Below are 23,515 nucleotides of genomic sequence, written 5' to 3' on the forward strand. Positions count from 1 at the left end.
ACTACTGATAAAGCATTCCTAAACAGACCTGATTTTTAGGGAAAAAAATCTACTATGTTAAGACATTGGAATCTTGGAGTTTATTTGATTCAGAGCCAAGTATGTTAGTGTGACCTTAGCTAATACATGCTCGAAGGAGGAAGGAAGCCAAACACGCACCAGGGGCTGCCTCCACATGTTCCAAAAGCCCTGCAGGTTGTTGAGCTCATGACTAGCGCTCAGAGAAAATGTGTTGAAGTCCATTTAATTTCTCTCCCACAATTTTGACATCCTGCCGTTTGTCTCCAATCACTTATACACCCATTCATTCACCCCTGGCCTCTTATCACTGTGTCCCATGAAATAAAAGCTGCCAAGCCCCAAACTCTGCACACATGTGTTTCAAATGCTTTTCATGCAAGCAGTGAGGCACTGGCCTGTTTTATTCATGAGAAAATATTTCTTCCTAGCTGCTGGAGCCACTCAAACATTTTTAGCCATAAAATGGCTTTAATTTTTTAAGAACACAAATAGGGATTCCATTGCACTGAACATGCAATTATTTGGTGTCATAGCAACAAGTATCATTGTGCCATTCAGAATTCACTGGCTAAGGGTAGTTTTCAAACAAATCAGCTGACCTCCTTACTCACAGATTTAGATTCCTAGGCTTCCAACACTCACTGTCCTTCGACCTTGAAGCCATCCTTTTCTACCTTGAGAGGAGTTAATACCCTTGCCATTCCATTAAATCTATATCCCAAAGTTAACCAGAACAAATTAAAGTGCCCTGGAAAAAATAATTTAAAAGAAGAAGCAGATTCTCTATTTAGCATGACTTTCTGGAAAGAACGTGCAGAGTTAGAATAATAAAGTAGTTTCAAAAGAAGACAGAGTAGGCTTTAGAATAGCCAGATGTCATTGAATCCCAACTCACATACTTAATAGTTCTGTGAAATGGGCCAGTAATTTCTTTCTCTGAGCCTACGTTTTCTCATCTATAAAAATGAAATGAGAAACCACCTGACAACAAGGGGTTAAGGATTTTATATATTTTCCCTCCCAAGAACTTGTGCATTGATAAGCAAGACCCAACAGAGAAGCTATGCTTAATCAAAAAGAGTGAACGTTTTTATTGACATTATTACAAATGTCCCTCATCCCCTGCCCTTTACCCACCTCCACCCAGTCCCTACCCCACTTCCCCTGGCCATCACCACACTGTTGCCTGAGTCCACAGGCTGTGCATGTAAGTTCTTAAGTCAATCTCTCCACCTTCTTTTATCCAGTCCCCCTATCTTCCAGCCCCCGACCTCTGTCAGTATGTTCCATGCATCCATGTCTCCAGTTCTATTTTGTTCATCAGTTTATTTTCTGCATTAGATTCCACATATAAGTGAGATCATATGGTATTTGCCTTTCTCTGTCTGACTTATTTCACTTAGCATAATAATCTCTAGGTTCATCCATGCCGTCACAAAGACTTCCTTTTTTAACAGCCACATAGTATTCCACTGTTTAAGGGAAGACTATCAAGGTGTAAAAACATTAGGCCACTCTTGCATCTCAGAGCTAAGAATGGTCTAAATATGAAACTACTTCCAAATTTGAAACAATTTGTTATGTTATAAAGAGAGATGTGAATGCAAAACTAGGCAAAAGCCCCAGGCGCTCAGGAACACTATTTTTTTTTTTCATAGTGGCCCCAGCCTGGTACATGGTAGGAGATCAAAGTCACTAAATGTTGAATGAAAGCAGGACTTCTAAACTCAGTTGTTATCATCCCAGTGGGCCTTGGTTTCCTTATATATAAAGAGATTATCTGAAATGGTACTTCCAGCTCTGAAATACAACAGCTGACAGCTCCTAAAAGTAAACGGCCTTAAAGGGGTCATCTAGTCTAAGGTTGCTCCTGCTGTCACCGTTTTCACCCCTGGCGGGAGGGCACTTACACCTTCCAGGATGGATTGTTGCCCACCCTTCTGATGGACTATAGGTACGTGATGTTGGGTGATACTTCTGTGTCTCTCCTCACATACTATTAACAATCCCCTATCTTACAAAATATACGCAGTACCTTACTAACTGAAATGTCAAATTGACATGCCAAGATTATGGTCACTCTAAGAACAGGGTCAAATACTTCAAAAAGAGCAATTTGTATTCCGAGGTCAGCCACAGTCCTAGAGCTCCTTCACAGAGCCTTGACATTGTCAGGGGTCTGTGGAAGTAAAATCTGTGTTTCTAGACAGGCTTTCACACTGGTCAGACAATCAATGGGAGAGGCTATTAAGCTAATCTATGGTTGTTAGCAAATGAAAGGAGCTCCCTGAAAAATGGGCTGAGAAAAAAGACATTAAAGTAGAGAAACCAAATTTGGTGAAGGCATTTTTCCCTACTTTGGATGGATGATGGACAGATAATGTGAACCAATGACAGATGAATCAGTATTGTGGACAAGTGGCAGAGAGAGAAAGCTGTCATCAGTGACATTCCTGGAGACTTTGCCTGACTCAAAGGAGTACAATTGCTTGTGGGTTAATTACATACTCAACTCAGTCAGGACTAGAGGAATGTAATTTGTGATTTTAAAAAGTTTTAATGCTAATTAAACAAAACATGCCTTCTTCACCATCCCCCATAACAAAATCCCTTCCTTAAGTCTTTATGACAAAGATGGCTAATGAGAAGCTTGGTTAAAATTGCTAAAATTTGACAATTGAATGACAAAATAGACATGGTTTAGGAGGGGGAAAGAGGGTGATAGGACAAGGAGCAGAACTGGTAGAGCAAACTCGGTATTTTAGTCAGGCTAAGTCCTGGGTGACTTAGCCTGGCTATGCTGGGTGACAAACTCCATAACCACACATCAAAACTTTAATTTTTATGAGTTACTCCTACAAAAGCCTGTCTGGGGACCGGGAGCTTTTCCAGAGCATCCAGCCTCTAGGCAGCAACTTCGTGATCTTGGACCCAATGGCTCTGCCATTTCAACATAAGGGTTCTTCAGTCACCAGGACAGAGAAAGAGGGAGTAGAGAGCTAGCATTGCTGAGCTGAGCACCAGACAGAACAGCCTTGCAAGAACAAGACACCCTACACCCTGGCCCACACCATCTAATTGAGAAGCTGTCCTTTCCCTGGATTCCACAGCCTCACCACAAAGGATCCTGCAGGCCCAACTCCTCCCACAATACTGAGAACTAAATCAGCCTATATGGACATTTTACATGTTGACATGTAAACTTCAAAAGAAAAGAGAAGACACGGCCATTCTTGGAGCCCAGCATGAGATAAAAAGGGAAGGGGCAACAGATCTGAGGACAATGTTGGAGCTATGAATCACTATGCTCATTCCTAGAATGGCTGAGATCCCTGAAAGACCCAGACTTCTATTCACCTGGAGTGCGTCCCCACAGAGTTGAGTTGCTGCCCTGATATCCTCCCACAGCCAGACCTCACAGCTGGTTCCCTTGGTCCCTATAAAATCCAGCCACTTCAGGCTCCAGTGCCAACGTGGCCCTGATGTGAAGGATGCATGAAGACAGTGCACGCTCAGCAGCTCTGCGAACCCAACCTTACAGTAGTTTGCCTAGTAGGTGCTTAGCACAGAGCCAGAACATACTGCTCCTGAAAGGACAGCTCACGTGTAAAGCTCTCATTTTACATAAACTAACATTTAATCCTTTTCAGGACAGGGGATCTGGAACCAGGCAGTCTAGCTCTCTACCTGGCTGCTGCAGATCTCCCTGGCCCTTGCTAACCATCGTAGATCATCTCTGATCAGGTCTCACCTTCCATCCCAGAGACCCCCTGGCGAATGTGGAGGTGCTCCTGAGCCCCAGTCTCTGTGACTGGGTGCATTTCTCTTACTGAAGAGGCTTCTTAAGTTTGACCACTTGTTCCATTTTTATTTTATAAAAAACTGCTTCTGTGCCCTGGGTTCCTAAAGGCCACCCCTGGTCCAGCAGTTCCTTAGGAGAACTCACAGTACTCAGCACAGAATTGTACTCATGACTATGTTTTACTACAGTGAGTGGATACAAAGCAAAGTCAGCAAAGGGAAAGGTGCATGGGGTGAAGTCCAGAGGCATCCTCTCCCAGTGGAACCACACAGGACACGCTAAGCTCTTCCAGCACCAAATTACAACAACATGTGAAATGTTCTCTACCAGGGAGAACACCCAGCCTCCATGCACAGAGCTGCCGTTGGGGGCTGGTCAAGTAGATACCCTCCACCCAGCCTGTAGCAGAATTGCAGACTCCCGAAAGGAACGCACAGTGTACAAGTAGCTTAAGCTCAGGAAACTACTGTGAACCACTTTTATCAGCTCTGGAAACGGTGGAAGCCCTCTTGAAATCCAGGTTCCCAGATGCCAGTCAACCCTACAAGCAAGCCTTTCTGAGAGTAACAGTCTTGCTATGTGAACTCTTTTCTGCACACTCTCCTATCCACTGTGTGTCAGCCACAGTTCCAAATGCTGGAAATACACACACACACACACACACAACACAAAAAAAAAAAAAAAGAGAGAGAGAGAGAGAGAGAAAAGGCAGGCAAAAGCCCTTCCCTCGTCGAGGCCTCACTATGCTCTGCTCCTTTGTAAGGGTGCCATTGGAATGTTTAGCAAAGGGATGGCCTGGTCTGGTTTGTTATAAAAATTAAGTTAAGTCATGCTTCTTGCCTAGAAGGGGCTCCTATTCTACTGGCAAAAACAGTTCTGTCAATTATGACAGTACTACACAATGGGTTACCTGCTGAAAGGGAGGTACGGAAAAGAACAAAGTTGAAGAGCTAATGTGATATAATTTTATGTCTCATAATAAAGCTTTACAAGGGAAAACAGTGTTAGTATTGGCATAAAGACAGACAAATGGATCAATGGAATAGAATATTCTAGAATTAGACCAACATATATGCTGACAACTGAATTTTGACAAAAGTCAAACTGATTTTGACAAAGGCAGTTTAGTGGAGAAAGCACATTCTATTCAGCAAATGGTGGTGGAATGACTGAATATCCATAACAAATAAAAAATTAACTTTGATCCATACCTCACATCATATACAAAAATTAATTTGAAATTAATTGTGTACCTACATGTAAAACTTAAAAGTATAACATGTCTAGAAAAATATAGAGAAAATAGTTGTGGCCTTGAATTAGGCAAAGAGATTTCTTAGATATATAACCAAAAGCATGATCCATAAAAGAACAAATTGATAAATTTAAAACTTCTCTCTTTAAAAGATTCTGTGAGGATAATGAAAAGACAAGCTACAGGCTGGGAGAAAATACTTACAAAGCAAAAAAGCATATCTGTGATAAGTTATATCTAGGGAACTCTCAAATTTCATAAGAAAGCAAACAACCCAATGTTTAATCATAGGGAAAAAGCTTAAATAGGAATTTCACTAAAATAGATATACAGATGGCAAATAAATCCGTAAAAAGATGTTCAACATTATAACCACAATGAGATACCACTATACACCTATCATAATGTCTCAAATTTAAAGCAAATAATAATTCAATGCTGTAGCAAGGATGTGGAATGATAGAAAGTCTCATACACTACTAGTGAGGATGTAAATTTTGAAGTGATAGATATGTTCATTATTTGATCATGGTGATGGTTTCACAGATCAATCTACCTATAGATAGATATACACTGAGTGGCCAGATTATTATGATCTCTGAATGCATAGTAATCTGGCCACTCATTGTATATCCTATATAATAAAAGGCTAATATGCAAATCGGCCCCTTGACCAGGAGTTCGACCAGCAGGCAGGCTGGCCAACCGCCCATGTCCCCTCCCCCTGGCCAGGCTGGCCAGACCCCACCCATGCACAAATTCATGCACACTGAGTGGCCAGATTATTATGTGTTCAGAGATCATAATAATCTGGCCACTCAGTATAGATGAGCTAGATATAGATTAGAGATAGAGAGATATAGAGATAGAGATAGAGATAGAGATAGAGATAGAGATAGAGAGAGAGAGAGATAGAGATAGAGATAGAGATAGAGATGATAGAGATAGAGACAGAGATAGATATATAGATAGAGAGAGAGAGAGAGAGAGAGAGAGAGAGAGAGAGAGAGAGATGTAGGGATAGAGATATATAGATATCAAAATTTATCAAATTGTGCATCTCAAATTTGTGCCGCTTATTGTATGGCAATTATACCTCAATAAAGCTGTTAAAAAGGAGAAGAAAGCCCTGGCCAATGTGGCTCAGTTGGTTGGAGCACCATCGTTGGAGCACCAGAAGATGCTGGGTTCAATTCCTGGTCAGTGCACATACCCAGGTTGTGGTTTCAATCCCCAGATGGGGCATGTACAGGAAGCAACTGATTGGTGTTTCTCTTTCACATCAGTGTTTCTCTCTCTCATTATCTCTTCCTTCCTCTCTCTCTAAAAATCAATAAAAAATAAAGGAGAAGAGAAGGGCAGAGGAGGTGGTGTTGGAAAGTATATCTGGTACAAATGGAAGAGACAGAACAGAACCTGTTATATACAGGTAATTCCTGACTCTTAACTCAGGGTAATACAATTACCCCAACCTCTGTTCACCTGCCCAGATGCCTTCATGTTGCCGTCTTCTGAAACACATCCTCATCACCTGCTCCAAGCTTTAGAAATTCATTTCAGTGTCCAGATACCAACCACTCTAGTTGTTGCTCAATCATCTGGCCACAGTGTCTAGAAAGAAAGTGTAATTTAAATAAGCATGAGACTGCATGTAAAAATGCTTAATATCAACTGTCATTAGGGAAATGCAAATTTAAAAAACAATGAGATACCATCACATGCTTATTAGACTGGCAGCTAAAATCTTAAAAATTGGTAATTCCAAGTTTTGACCAAGATGCAAAACAAGAACTCTCTTTCATTACTGGTGGAAATGCAAAATTTGGGAGATAGTTTTTTTAGTTTCTTACAAACCTAAACATAACCTTACTATATGATCCAGCATTTGCACTTCTTAATCAACCAATTTGAAAATGTAGACACACACACACACACACACACACACACAGGGAAAAAAAAGCACGCAAGTGCTTATTGAAGCTTTATTTATAATATCTCAAAACTTAGATCAACCAATATGTTCTGCTATAGGAGCAATTGAGCACAACCAACATCCAGATTTGGGTTTCTAATATCTGGATTTGGTCCAATAAAAGGACTAAGTTCTTTGGAGAAATAGCTGATTCTAGGACATCAGCAAATATACAAGATGAGCCTGGAGCATCGTGTAGTGCCAGAAAGTAAGAAAATACTAAAAAAAAAAAAATGTTAACATAATAATGGAGATGTGTCAAAAGGACACAGGAGTCAACTGAAAGAGCCACAAAATAAAGTAGTATTTAATTATAATCTAATGTAGAAAATAAACATCTGTAAGTCTATACTGATGTAAAGAAATGATTATATAAATTATGGGGCAAATAGACGAATCACATGCAAACTAATTCCAAATAATTTATTTACATTCTTTGCTCTCAAGGAGATGGACTATAACTCCCACTCTTTCAGTATGGGAGTCTTTACTTTAAGAAAGCAGTGACTTCCTTCCAAAGAGTACAGTAAGGAAGGAGGGGGAAACAACAGCTGTGCAGTAGAGAAACTGATGACCACAAGATCACGGCTTACATCAGCAGTACTGAGTCACGTTGATGGCATGTACCCTGGATGTGAGGTGATCAGAATGGCTCATTACCTCTCTGCTCTGCATCCCCAAACCCTCAAATCCTAATCTAACTATGAGAAAAACATCAGAAAAATCCCAACCGAGGGACATTCTACAAAATATCTGACCAGTACTCCTCAACATCATGGAAACCACCAAGGCCATTAAGAATCAAGGGAAGGAGAAACCAAGATGGCAGCATAGGTAAACACCTAACCTGCAGCCTCGCACAACAATTTCAAAAATACAACTAAAAGTCAAAACGGACATCATCCAGAACCACAGGAAAGCTGGCTGACTGAAACACCCACAACTAGAAGGAAAGAGAAAACCACAAGGAAAATCAGAGGAGCAGTAAAAGCCTGAGGTACGGAGACACGGGCGGAGACACGGGCACGCGCACGTGCGGGGAGGACGGAGCCAGAGAGGACGGGACAGCTGAGTGCCTGGCCTGTGTTCTCTAGCGGGAAGGAGATAAAAACTCCAGATTGCGCTGTACCCCAGCTCCGACTGCACTGAACCCCAGTTCCGGGACAGACCCTGGGAAGCCAGGCTCATACTGGGGGAATCTGGGCTGTAAGGCGGAAACTCAGGGGTGCGGTGAAAGGCAGAGCTCCGGAGGTGCGCACAGGAATGTGCACAGAGGACGGACTGTTGCCTGTACCGCTGAATTGCCCTAGTGGGAAGGAGACAAAAACTCCAGACTGCACTGAGTCCCAGTTCTGACTACACTGAACCCCAATTCCAGGCGAGAATCTGGGAATCCAGATTCATTGGGGGAGAGACTAGACTGTTTGGCAGTGGGCGAACTCCAGGGTGCCTTTCTCTCAGAGGTGCTTGCAGGGAGTACAGAGGGTCACTGAGGGACACTGAGACCCAGGAACCTCATGGGGGGGGCTGATGGGAAGCCAAGGCTGTAGGCTCCACCCTGAAACTCTGCCCCATCCAAGCTGAGCACAGAGGCTTTTACAATTTTGCAAGTCTAGTTGAATAAGGCTGTCTCCTGGCGTAGACACAGCTGATCCTCACAGCCAATTGGACTGGAGGTCAAATCCTCCCAGTGTACCATCAGCAATCAAGGCTTAACAACACCAAGACTTTGCACTCAGCCCACAAAGAGGGGTACCAAGAGTGACCACCTAGGGAGATTGGGGAAGCTGAGCTACTGGCCCCTATAGGTCACTGACCACACAAAGCCACTCCATCAACACAGGGAGGCAGCCAAAATGTGGAGACATTGAAGCAGGTCACGAATAGAAGAGATGGAGGAAAGTAAATTAATGGATGACACGGTGTTCAGAACCACATTTATAAGGTTACTCAAGAATCTTCTAAAAACCGCTGATAAACTTGAAGAGACCTTCAAGGACCTTAATGAGAATACCAAAAAAATGGAAAAGGACCAGTCAGAAATTACATATACACTGTCTGACATAAAGAATATACAGAAACTCAACTGTAGATCACCGTACCCCAAGAGTCAAACCAAAGATCTGAAACATGAGGAAGCAAAAAACACCCAACCAGAGAGGCAGAAAGAAAGAAGAATCCAAAAGTGTGAGGATAGCGTAAGGAGCCTCTGGGGCGGCTTTAAGCGTACCAACATCCGAATTTTTGGGGTTCCAGAAGAAGAGAGAGAGCAAGATACTGAAAACCTATTTGAAGAAATAATGACAGAAAAATTCCCCCACCTGATGAAAGAAATAGACTTACAAGTCCAGGAAGCACACAGAACCCCAAACAAGAGGAATCCAAAGAGGACCACACCAAGACACATCATAATTAAAATGCCAAGGGCAAAAGGCAAAGAGAGAATCTTGAAAGCAGCAAGAGAAAAACAGTTAGTTACCTACAAGGGAGTACCCATACGACTGTCAGTTGATTTCTCAACAGAAACTATGCAGGCCAGACGGGAGTGGCAAGAAATATTCAAAGTGATGAACAGCAAGAACCTACAACCAAGATTACTCTACCCAGCAAAGCTATCATTCAGAATTGAAGGTCAGATGAAGAGCTTCACAGACAAGAAAAAGCTAAAGGAGTTCATCACCACCAAACCAGGATTACATGAAATGCTGAAGGGTTTTCTTTAAGAAGAGGAAGAAGAAAAAAAAGGTAAAGGTAAAAATTATGAACAACAAAAAGACATCAAATACATACCTACCAACAAATGAATCTAAAAATCAAGTGAATAAAAAAATCTGAAAAACAGAATGGACTGGTGAATATAATAGAATCAGGGACATAGAAAGGGAGGCGACAGACAATTCTCAGGGGGAAGGGGGTCTGAGGGGTGCAGGAAGAGATTGGACAAAAATCTTACACCTATGGATGAAGACAGTGGCGGCGGGGTAAGGGTATGGGGTGGGGTGGGGAATCAGGTGGAGGGGAGCTATGGGTGGGGGGGGGGGAGAGGAACACCTGTAATAATCATCTGAACAATAAAGATTTATATAAAAAAGAATCAAGGGAGACCAGGACAGTCTGAGAAATTGTCAGAACCAACAAGACCCTAAGGATACATGACAACTAAAATGTAAATATGGGATCCTGGGATCCTGGGACCAAAAAAAAAAAAAAAAAGAACATTTGGTAAAACTAAGGAAATTTGAATAAACATGGGTTTTATAATAATATATTAATATTGGTTCATTAATTGTGACAAATGTGCTCTATCACGTAAAGTATAAATTCTAGGACATCAGCAAATATACAAGGAAACTAGGTATGGGGTATATGGGAACTCTGTACTATCTGCACAGTTTTTCTGGGATTCTCAAACTATTCTAAAGTTTTTTTTTAAATGTACTTTAAAAAGTTATGTCACTTGGAGTCAGGTAGAGTTGGGTCGAATCTCCTAGCCCTGAGGCTTTAGGCAAGATATTTCACATCTCTGGGCCTTAGTTTTCACAAGGTTAGTATAAATGTAGCCACATCCACTCTACCTCACAATGTAAGTAAAGTGTCTCTGCAGAGCAGACTCCCCCAATCCCTGCCCTTTCTCTTCTCTCCCTATACAAGATGACAATTACAAAGTGCCAGAGGGGGAGTTTGGAGGCCATATTCGACTTTTCATTGCCAATGAGCATGTAGCCTCTCTTCAGAGCCCAGACAGGACAGGGGACACCTTCATGTGTGAAAATCTAACAGTAGTGAGGCAAAGAACATCAGAGACATGTTTATTAGATTCATCTGGACTGGACTCTCCACTTTGCATAAAGGATACGATACAAACAGACAGGGCCATGTTCCCTAAAACCCTCCAAAAACAGCGAGGCGGTCTCCCGTAACCCAGCATTCTTCAGTTCCTAATCTCACCCTTGGACTTCCCGGCCATGCATGCCCCATCCTGCTCTTCCATTTTGACCTAAAAGTCCCTATGTAAAGGCTTCACGCATTATGAGGTAATTTCCACCATCTCAGAGGACTCAAGGCATGCAGCATGATTAACAGCACCGTTGGCCAATCTTTCTGTCCCCCTCCATCTTTTTCCATTTTGTTTTCTTCCCTTGATCAGTCTTCTAACAATTAGCATCCAAACAGAACCCAACATAGAATTTTTGTTTGAAAAAAATTATAACAAGGAGAGTAATGAAATAAAATGAATGGAGAGGTTTATTTTATCATATGCATTTAACAAATACTAATGTAGTACTTAGTGTGTGCGCTATAAATATTAAGTCATTTAATTACAACCTTATAAATATTAATTCAGTTAATATTCACTTCATCCCTATGGATTATTACTATTTGCATTTTACAGGTGAGGAAATTAAAACACAAAACATTTCAAGAACTTGCCCAACATCAGAGAGCTAATATGTGGCAGAACACAGCTGGGTTTAAACTCAGGCAGTCCTTCTCCCTGGTCCAGAGGCTGTGTGGCAAGAGACAAACACCTCACATTTTTTATTCCATGTCATTCTTACAACACTTCTTTATGGTTCCTATTTTCACACACACACACACACACACACACACACACACACACACACACCTAATATGTGGACCTTGAAAAGGTTAAATGTTTAGGAATATAGGATGCATCAAAGTAAAGGAAAGAGTTTTGTTCTTTAAAAAAAAAAAAGCAGAATCTCTTACACAATGTCCTCCCACCCAGCCCCACCTGGTGCCCCCACCACTTGACCCCTCCCCAAGCCATGCAGCCCTGGAGCAGGCCTCCAGTGCTTCCCTCCCTTTCAAGTAAGTCAGACAGGTTGGGCACACCCTTCCTGTTATTCCCTGGGCAAAATCCAGGCTTTTTCTGCAGTTTCCAGGTTCTTTGAACAATAACACTTGCCGGGCTTTAGGCCAGCTCCCTACCAAATTCTCTGTTTAAATAGCAATGGCTCCCCACCTCCACCCAGAGGGACACTGTGTAGAAATGATTGGCATTTCTAATCCAGCAACCAACCAGGAAGACAAATCATTACAAAAACTTGAATAGATCAGTGCACCGAAGAAGCCCTGTGGCTGCTCTCCTGCCATGAGCATTGCCCAGGTTCATTCAATTTGCATTTTTAAAGATGACCTTTACTCAAATTTGGTGTGTTCCATCTTAGACCTTAGGGGAATGTCAGGAACAGGGAAGGCTCCTGCAGGTCCTGTTTTTCTTGGTTGTTGGGATTTTACACCCTCCCGTGTCCTTCCTCTCTGCACCTCAGCTCCTGGATGTTCCCTCCCATCCCTCCATTGCATTGATGATTCCTGGTCAACCATAGATGTCCCTGAGTGGGTCCCAGCATGGGCCAGATTGTAAGTAAATTGTCCGATGGAAACAACATAAGTGCAGTGGTCACAAGAGCAAAGGTCTGTTCCCAGGCCTACTAACAACCCTGCCTGTGGCTTTAGGCCAGTTTCCTGATCTTTCCGGGCAGAAGGTTTCTCATCATCAGGCCAATCAGCGTCACCCAGCCCCACTCTACCTCCTTCCCTCTGCGAAACACAACACGGTTCTCAACTGGACAATACTGCCTCCATAGAGGGCATTGGGGCAAGCAGGCAGGCATTTTGGGGGTTGTCACAGCATCCAGGGAACATACTGACATTTCAGTGTGAGGGGACCTAGGAGGCGATGTTCGCTCGTGACAGTTCCATGTAGTGAAGTATTCCCCACAAACATTGCTAATAGTGATCCCCTACAAATCCCTGTTGACGTACCTACACACAAAAAAAAATACCCATGAATTTACTGTTAACACTAAGTGGTTGAACTCTTGTTTAATTTTCCACTTTACTCAAAAGCATTTTATAACTGAAAAATTGTGTGTGCTTGTGTGTGTGTGTGTGTGTGTGTGTGTGTGTGAATGCGCGTAACCTAGGAAAAGCACTCACTACACTGTGCATCTGGAGAGCCAGGTGCTGATTCTAGTTCTACACTGGGTGACCCTGAGAAGCACTTCCCGTGGGTCACACAGAGTCTCCTGATCCCTGTGAGACGTTTATTCTGGTTAATTCCTAAGGTACCCTGAAGCTCAACATTTCCCCGACTCAAAGGCCGGGGAAACCTCATTATTCTTTCTGTACTTTAATAAGCAAATGTGACCAGTGTAGATAGATTAAATAAAGGAGTTAAAGATGGATGGGGGTTACCCGGGGGTTTTCCTATAAAGGTCAAGTCCAGTGAAATGACAGCAGTGATGGAGAGCAGTCACCAGGAGGTAATGAAGGCAAATGGCAAGGCTGCTGGGTGCTTCGAATGGCTCTGCCTCAGATAACTCGGAGGCAGAGCTAAGAAAACACTGAGGCCTGGCATCTTCTCCGAGTGAAATAGCAGAGTCTGAGCTGGGATGCACCTGCTTGGGAAGGAAATTTGCCCGCAGCCATTAACTTATTCTATGAACATTTTGAGGCACACTGTGTGGCAAGCCCTGGGTAGGAAGAGTAACAGAAAGTGAAGGCATAGCCCCAGCCCTCAAAATGCTCACCATTAGTTAGAAGGAAACACATGGCAAATGCTCCTCGGCCAGTGTGGCTCAGTTGGTGGGTCGTTGTCCTGTGCACTGAAGGGTCGCTGGTTCAATTCCCTTTCAGGGCACATGCACAGGTTTCGGGCTTGATCCCCAGTCAGGGCTGGCGCAGTCCCTCTCACATGGACGTTTCTCTCTCCCTCTCCTTCTCTCTCTAAAATCGATAAAAACATATTTTTAAAAAATCATGGCAAATGCATGCAAGGTAGAGTGAATACATGGAAGAGAGATCTACCTCAAGGAAAGAGAGCTTCCCAGGCCATTGATGGACATGGGGTCACTTGGCAGGGAGGTGGAGTGGAGGCTGGAGAGAAGGGTGGGAACATCCTTTGAGGTCAGTGTGACGACACACAGGTAAGAGATAGCCAGGCATGGTGGGGAGAAGACAGGCAAGCCAGTTTGTCTTGAGGGCAGAGTGGGTGTTGAAAATGAGATGAGACTGTAGGGATCAGCATGGTTCAGCTGTGTGGTTTGGACTTGATCTGGTAGGCCACATGGACCACTAAGGAAATTTCTAGTGGGGCGTAACATAAGCACATTGCAGTTGGTGAAGCGTGAAAACAAAACTTTAGAAAAACCAAGGCTAAGGAAAGAAACAGGAAACTTATTTCTAAGCCTGAAACCATAAGTTGCTGTGAGAAAAGGAAAGGGAGAGTTTGCATGGGAAGGATTTTAAAATAATGAGGGCTTCAAATGAAATTAGCACAAAATCTTTCCTATCAACTTACTCTTAGCCGCCAGTGATATGAAAGTGATAGAAAACCCAACACAAAGAGAATGGGAGGGAGACCATCAGCAAACAAAACAGGCTAACAAATTTCGAAAGGCAGACAGAGAATGCAAAGAAACGTTGAATGGGCAGAATGTAATTAGAAGCTCAGAAAAAGCAGGAAGAGGCTGTAACCAAGAGAAAGGGCCCAACTGCCCCTGAAAAAGCCCATGGAAATTCCCAACACTGATTTGGCTGGAATTTGTCCTTGAAGCCATTGCAAGGACAAGGGGGAATGGGAGTGAGAAAGTGCCCAAAGAGGAGACCCTGACTGAAACTATCCACCAGCCACTGTGTTAGTCAGTGGTCTATGTTTCTTATCCCTTGTGTATGTGTATGTATGCACAGGAGCCACACACACTGCCCTTACTGTGCTTCCTACCTAACATTATATTCCCATGAGAAGCACCTACTACCATCAAAAGGAAAAAACTCTATAAAAAAAACTGAAATGAACTACCCAAAGGGAATTGGGTCTCTAGGGTACATTTCACCACCCTGGGTAGAACTCTCCTTTTTCTTCACTTCTAATAAGTCCACCTTGAAGTCAAGATGTCCCAGCGAGGGGAGGCCACTGGCTCAGTTCCAGCTAACAATACAGAAGAGGAAATCCAATGGGGCTCTCCTAAAAACCAATAAGCTTCCTAATAAAAGTCTCAGATGCAAGACAAGACTTTGTTTATCTTCCTGCCTGGCCCATACCCTTGATAACGGAGAAGCAGCAGCCATCTAGTGACCATAGGTAACCAGCAAAGTGCGGAAATAAAAATGAACTAAACATAGCAAAATTAGAGACTAGAAAGAGCTGAGATCATTTTTAACTTGTTTGCCTGCTAAATGAGACCTAGAACCACCTAGGTGTACTCCTCTTTTGCAGTGGGATAAGAAATATCTAAATTGCTGACGACACTTTAGTTGGGTGTTCCATTATTTACAGACAAACACATCCTAACCAATACATAGAGGAAACATCAAACCTAAAAGAAGAAATGCCTAAAAAGGATGGCCTTTAGCAAGTGACACTGTCTAGAGACCGAAGGGACAGAGTTAGCCTTTTGGCACTATTTTTAAAACATATATGTATTACATTGATTAAAGAAGCAGGCTAATTAGCAGCACATACTGATAAGTATAAAAAACCTGTTTGTTTTGTTAAATACATTGATTGTTTTTTTTACACTGGGCTTTTAAATTATTTCATTTTTAACTGTTTGGTAATGTTTTATGTTGAAACATAAGTCAGGAATTTGTCCATAGGATTTAATCCCAGCCCTGACATGCTTGTGACTCCCAGCTGAAGGGTGTCACAGCTGCATGATCACTCTCTCCTCATCGGTGACAGCAACTGCAGGGGATTCAACATTCAAAAGGCTGACTGCACGTTGTTTTACTGATGAGAGCTTGTGACCTTCAGATGTTATTTTTACATGGAGCTGGGAAGTAGAGCTATGTATCCACTAAGACTGGCTGTCAACATCAATGTGTGCGAGCTTGCTAAAGCTAAAATGCAGGGTTCTGAGGCCCAGTCTCCAAGATTCTGTTTCAGACCAGATATGCATTTTTAGAAATTCCCCCAATAATTCAGATCCAGGTGCCTTAGGGACGACACTAAGCACCACATGTCTTGACAAGGACATGCTAAAGGGTCAGAGGGAAAAGCAGTGGCCATCACATAGGCTGGATTAACCATTCTCCCACCCACCCAGCAATCCATTTATTCATTCACGCAACATATGTTTGCTGATTGCATGCAGGGTGCTGATCTCTGAGTACCCAAAGCTGATTCAGACAGCAGACTTGCCCTGCTGACCTAACAGTACAGCTGGAAGGAAAACATGAACAGAAATCCACTGAGATTCTTTTTTTAACTTTATTAAGTTACTAGAGGCCCAGTGCACGAATTCGTGCTTGGGTGGGGTCTGGCCAGCCCAGCCTCAATCGGTGGATCAGGGCTGGGCCTGTTAGGAGGAGGAGATGGTGGGAAGTTGGCCGGCTGGTCTGCCCCAATCAGGGCCTGATCAGGGTCAGGCTGGCTGGGGGGAGGGGCCATGGGCCGATCGGAGTGGTGGAGGCTGATGGGGTGGGGCCGGCCGTGGGGATGGGCTGTGGGCAGTGGGCCAGCCTCCCCGCCCCCAAATGGGGTGGGGGAGGCTGATCAGGGGCCAGTGGCCTGGGGGAGGGGCCATGGGTGGTTGGCCAGCCGACCCTGCCCCTGATTGGAGTAGGGGGGTGGATTGGGGGTGGACCTGGCTAGCAGGAGAGGCCGTAGGCTGATCAGGGTGGTGGGGGCCCATCGGGGACAGGGCTGGTTGGGGGAGGGGCCACGGGAGGTTGTCTGGGCAGCCCAAACCCCTGATCAGGCATTCGCTGCCTGCAGTAGTGGTCATAGCAACCGGTCGTTCTGGTCGTTACAGCATTCCAGTCACTGGATTTTTTTAAAAATATATTTTATTAATTTTTTACAGATAGGAAGGGAGAGGGATAGAGAGTTAGAGACATTGATGAGAGAGAAACATCGATCAGCTGCCTCCTGCACACTCCCTACTGGGTATGTGCCCGCAACCAAGGTACATGCCCTTGACCGGAATCGAACCTGGGACCCTTCAGTCTGAAGGCCGACGCTCTATCCACTGAGCCAAACCAGTCAGGGCTGGATTTTTATATATATATATAATTGACAAATAAAATGGTGATATTTAAAATGTACATCATGATGATTTGGTACACATACACAGATTTGTGCTAAAGTAGGTTTACAGTTGTGAGTATGTGAAACACAGAGTTTATTCTTGCATTATTATTTATTAATGCTTGTAATATTTTCCATATTAACAACTGTAAAACTACTTTTGCCCCACCCTGTACATTGTGAAAGGATTTCCCCATCTAGTAAATTAACACATCCATCACCTCACTTGTATTTATTTCTTTAGGTGAGAACATTTACTCTCTTAGCAAATTTCAGTTATGCTATACAGTGTTATCAACTACAGTTATCATGCTGTATATTAGCTCCTCAGAATTTATTTATCTTGTAGCTGAAAGTTTGTATCATTTTACCAACCTTTCCCTCTTTGCCCCACCTCATCCCCTGGCAACCAGTTTTCTAATCTCTGTTTCTATGACTTTGACTTTTTTTTAGATTTCACATATAACTAATACCAAACAGTATATGCTGTTCTCCGTCTGGCTTATTTCACTTAGCACAATGCCCTCAAGGTCCACCCATATTGTCACAAACAGCAAGATTTCCTTTTTTTCTCATGGCTGAATAATATTCCTGTGTGTGTGTGTGTGTGTGTGTGTGTGTGTGTGTGTGTGTGTGAAGATATATATCTCACATCTTCTTTATGCATTCATCTTTGACAGACAGTAAGGTTTTTTCCAATATCTGGGCTATAGTAAATGAAGCTGCAATGAACATGGTACCACAGGTATCTCTTCAATGTCTTGTTTTCATTTCCTTCAAATAAATACCCAGAAATGGGGTTGGTGGGTCATATGGTAATTCTGTTTTCAATTTTTTGGGGGAACCTCCATACTACTTTTTATAGTAGCTGCACCGATTCACATATCCACCACCACTGCAAAGGGCTCCCTTTCCTCCACATCCTTACCATCACTTCTGTCTCTTGTCTTGAGATTGAATTTTAAAAACAAAGCAAAAATTTTGCTGTTTAGAACAAAACACCTCAGAGATGGCACCTCAGAAATATTTCTCCAAACATTAGAGACACTGAAATCAAGGCAGAACCATGGAAAAAGCCTGGACCCAGGCCCTTCTAGGAGAAAAGCTCCTGCCCTTGAGCTTTATCCTTTATTTACAACCCTCCCCCCGCTCCCCCTCCCCTCTCACCCCCCCCCACCCCCTCCCGCCACACACATACACACACGCACTCAACTTTCTCTAGGTTAGTTTTCTTTATGTGTATGACCATTTTGCTTGGGACTCAGACAGTGTCTAGACATAGGCAACAAGCAAACAGTTGGCTTTTAATAAATCCCAGTGTTTTGCATGTTAAACATCTCAGAGATTCAAATTGCACAAGCTTCGCTACAAAGCTGTTATGACAACCCGTAATACTGAATGAGTGCTACTTTGGGTTCTTTATATCAAATGTATGGACTAAATCAGCTTGACATGTTTTACCCTTAGCCAGATGTCCAGACGTCCAGACATCCTAGGTGATGTGGACAGACAACCAGATATGTTGGCCTTAGGTAGCAAAAGCCTTGCTTTCTTCCTAAGCAGAAACCAAGTTTTTATATTTGGTCCCAGACAGAAGCAATATGCTTATGCTCCTGGTTACACTTTAAAATTAATTTCCCTTTTAATTCTCTCACCCTAGTCTCTCATTTACGAATTTACTCATCCCCTGCTTTTCATAAATCAGATCCATAAAGCAATAAACAAAGTTCCGATGATGAAGCATCACAGCTCTAATTAAAGGCACCTTTCTCGTCCATGTCAAGGCTGTCCTTGTGGAACCAGCAGTTTTGAAAATGTACTCCCCCCGTTTAAGAACGAGCCCCCTGGTTCTACAAAGGAACTGCTGGTTCTTATAATGCATGGGTTGTTTCAAGTATTAAACACTTTATTGAGTGTCTACTGTATTCCAAACACTTCACTCATTTTATTATTCCCATTATTCGACCTGTACTGTAAGAGATTTAAAATGTCAAAAACTACACATTATTACTGGTAACTCTTAAAAGCAAATGTGGCATGATCTTTTTATATTATTCTTTGTTCACCCCTGTTCTGTCACACCATCACTTTATGAAGTAACACTTAACAGACAATATCAATCTCCTTGCTATCCTCCAGTAGTAGTAGTATGATGAAGGGTTTTCTTTTTCATATTCCAGCCCAGTTCCACCAGGTCACACTTTTATTATATTTTCATTTCTGGAAAGTATATGCACAATCTCCTCTTTAAAATAAGTTACAAGGTGAGAGTGGGCTTCTGAGTATGAAATACTACCATTTAAGAGGTAATTGTTTTAAAAGAAAATGTTAGACTGATGAATCACCACATCAAATTAAGTACAGCATCTAATTAACCAGAAGTCATGCGATAAGTCAGTCTTAAAGAGTAGTGGTTGCATTTGGGCTAGTGAGAAATAATGACTCCCTTTTCCTGGGAATGACACTGAAGGAGTAGCAGTGAACATAGTTTCCAAAGTACTCTGTCCCTCTAAGTCTGTTTGAGGCATCAGCTTAGAGAATCAGGTCGGGGAAGGAGGTGGGGAATCATTCCTCTTGAAGTTGCTTGGCAATCAGCATTTCCTAGGCTAATCTCTCTGCAATATGAATCCTAATATATTAAGTGATTTCAACAAGTTCTCTAACCAAAGATAACTGAGGAGGTACTGCAGTCTCCTCTCTGAGATCCCCAATGAACCCAGCACCACCAAAGTTTGCAAGTCCTACTGTAGAAAGCCTTTGAATTTTGCTTAAACTACAGTTCTCTGGAATGATGTTACCAGGTAGCATGTTAGCTTATGGAGTCAAAAGGCTTACAACCTTGGGAAAGTGTTCTGATCTCCATGCAGATGCTCTGAACATCTGGATAATGAGCTGGGTTTTTCACCTTGAGATGATATTTCATCCTTGTGCAAACAGGTTAGGGCAATGCTAAAAATAAACAGCAAGGTCTACATATGCTAATGTTGGTAAAAAAAAAATCTGTATATTGTTCTTTTGTAAAACATTATTGGTTTTTATGAAATTTATTTGGAAGGGTAAAGAAAATACTGTTTTTTAAACACAATATTTTTTGTTACTTTTTCATGCACTTCCCCCATTCCCCCCATTCCCTGCCCCACTACCTCCCTCTCCAGGAATTCTCAGGGGAGACAGCTTAGGGAAGGCAGCAGTGTAAACCCTACTAAAACAAAGTGGGAGTAAAACCTCCCGAGAAGCAATTCATCACTGCCAGAGAAGGTTCATGCTCAGTGGAAGGAGCCCGGAATAATTGATGTGGAGCCCAAAGGACTTCCGAATGGCTTCACATTTTTTTCCAGTGTGATGAGAAGACTCTTCTACAGTGTCTAAGCTTTCAAAACTGAAAACACTTTTTAAGATCAGAGCATGCCTTTCAGCCAAAAACATTAAAATTTTACAAAAGTTCTCATGCTAAATCGGTGCTGTCACCCATCCTACAAATCTAATGCACTCCATCAGAGCCCCACTTCCTGCCAGACTGTGTGATCAGGACCTTAACAAAAGGATCCCACGATGGGAGTATTCATGGACTCAGAGCCAGAAAAAATCTGTTCTAAACTCAGTGGTGCCTCTAAGTTGCTTTGTCTTAAGGCAGTCACCGTAACTCTTGGGCCTTAACATCCTCACCTGTGAGAAGGGTGTGAGGGAATTGCTACCGAATGATTATGCACTTGTTCTACAGTAAATGCATTCTTAACTGTCTTGCATGTAATCAGCTTGTGGGATATATTTATACTCTCTGTTATCTGGATTCCTACAGCAAGTCACAGCATACCAAGAACATCAGAGAGCTCAAGCCCCTGGTGTGGCTATATGCCAAGTTCTGCTTGCCTATAAACCTAGTTACACCATTTGTGATAGTGGCAAGTACAGTCTTTAATTTCCACTTTACCTTAGTGATGGAAAAACAGTTGTTTCTGAAAAACTAAGTTAAATGCTTAAATCTCCACAGTAAAATAAAAATGAGATCCTAAGACTGTTGTTGAAATAGGTGTAAGAACTGTAAAAGTTATGGTGTAAAACATATTAAAAATTCAGAAGAACACTTTATTGAAATGACTTCAAGTTCTAGATTTACTTTATTAATTTCTACTTAAAATAATTGGAGTTATAAGAAGTTTCAAAAATAGAGCATTCCCAGGGTTCCCTTCATTCAGTTCCCCAATAATAATAACTTACATAATCATAGTACATTGTCAAAACCAGAAAATTGATGTTGATACAATATTATTAGCTCTAGATCCACTTTATAATCCAAATTGCAAACAATGAAGGATGCATTATGGATATTGGGAATGCAATAAAGATGAAGTGGAATTCCAACCAACAAGCCCATGGCCATATAATCAAAAGATCGTAATATGTCAAAAAAAATAGTTAAAAAAGAAAGTTTTATAGCAAGTGATGGGTAACTTTTATGTTGAAAGGGCATGATATCTATTTATTCAGAGAGACATTTTAGAGTAGTCTACTTGATTTGTGACATATGAAAGGAAGATAACAACAAATGCTTAATAGAGATTACATGTTTGAAAGTGAAATTATTGATTATATAGAAATTATGCCTGTACATGACAGAAACAAATGGATCTAAAGATGAGGAAGATGGAGGAGCGTAAGAGATCTGAGATCATTATTACAGCAAAAAATGTTGATACCTTATATAAAGACACACAGGAATTAGTTTTTACATTGAACAACCTGAGTTGATGTTGATGGTTTATTTTTAGGGTTAAATAAAAAGGATTTTATTTTTTAAGTATTGTATCATAGTATATATAAAAATTAGGTTACTTTTTTTATACGATGTAAAATTCTGTATTTTATTATATTAACATGCTTTTATATATTTATCATAAAATTGTGTGTGTAGCTATATCTATATATAATCTTTATATTTTCTCTTTTTTTAACTATAACCACCAGTCCCAATTATATCAGATAAGTTAGGGTCTATTATAATGTCGACTTTTCTCTGTGGGGGCTCAGAAGGAAAGAAGAGGGAGAAAAAAGAGTATTATCTCAGAATCCTCCAAAAGAAACCATGCTAATAATCTGAGTAAGGAAAGCAAAATTACCTACTTTGGACTTATATGGTAATCTCCCATAGAATTCAGTGGGATGTTCTTAGTTGAAAAAGATGATTTGAAAGAGAAAAAAAGAATTAGTTTGGGGAAGCTGGGATTTGACTGTGAATAAGGTGATATATCAAAGAACAAGCGCTTGTAGAGTTAGAAAAACAAGATGGTTCCCACAGGTCTCATCTGTGAAACAGGCAGAAGCTCAAGTGGGAAGAGTGCGGCAAGCATCCCTGGCATTAACCTGATCATCTTATTATCTTGACTTAAAGAACTCTGTGCTGCTTTTACTGAAAATAGTTCTTTGGAAATAATACTGTTATTTTCCACTTAAATTTCCCTAAAGTTCTTTTGGAAATACTCGCCTATCTAAGCTGAGCTAAAAAGAAAAGAGTAAAAACGTTTTTGTTCAAGAAGGACAATATTATAGGTTGAATTGTGTCCTCTCTCCCAAAGATATGTTGAAGTCCTAATCCCCAGTACCTATGAGTGTGACCCCATTTGGAAGTAGCATCTTTGCAGATGTACTCAAGTTAAAATGAGGTCATTTGGATGGGCCCTACTTCAATATGATGATGTCCTAATAAGAAGAGAATACTATGAAGAGAGAAACACACAGAAAGATGATGATATAAAGGCAGAGGTGAGATTGAAGTGATGCTGCCACAAGCCAAGCAACACCTGGGGCTACCAGAACCTAGAGGAGGCAAGAGAAGATCTTTGCCTTATGGCTTCCAATGGAGCAGGCCCTGGCAACAGCTTGATTTTGGACTTCTAGCCTCCAAATCTGTGAGACAGTAAATTCCTGTTGTTTTAAGCACCCAGTTTGTGGTATAGTAGTCACCCCCTTATCCATGGGGATACATTCCAAGACCACCAGTGAGTGGATGCATACAAATGCAAACAGTAATAAACTATGTGTGTGTGAATATATATATATATATATATATATATATATATATATATATATATATATATATACTAGAGGCCCATTGCACGAAGATTCGTGCAATAGGCCTTCCTTCCCCTGGCTGCCTGCACTGGTTTTCCTCTGGTACCCGGGACCCAGGCCTTCACTCTGGCCGCTGCCTTCCATCTTCACTCTGGCCGGAGCCTTCAGTCTTCGCTCCAGCCAGAGCACCGCTCCTGTAGCTCCCTCCGCCCCCTGCCCTCCTCCTCATAGCAGGCATCCTGCCCTGCCCAGCCACTCCACGCCTGCATGTGTGCTGCCCAGAGGCCCGGAGCAGCCGGAGGGGTGGGGTCACTGCCATCTTTGTTGGGTTAATTTGCA

The sequence above is a fragment of the Eptesicus fuscus genome, chromosome 11, assembly GCF_027574615.1.
Source record: "Eptesicus fuscus isolate TK198812 chromosome 11, DD_ASM_mEF_20220401, whole genome shotgun sequence".
Lineage (NCBI taxonomy): Eukaryota > Metazoa > Chordata > Mammalia > Chiroptera > Vespertilionidae > Eptesicus > Eptesicus fuscus.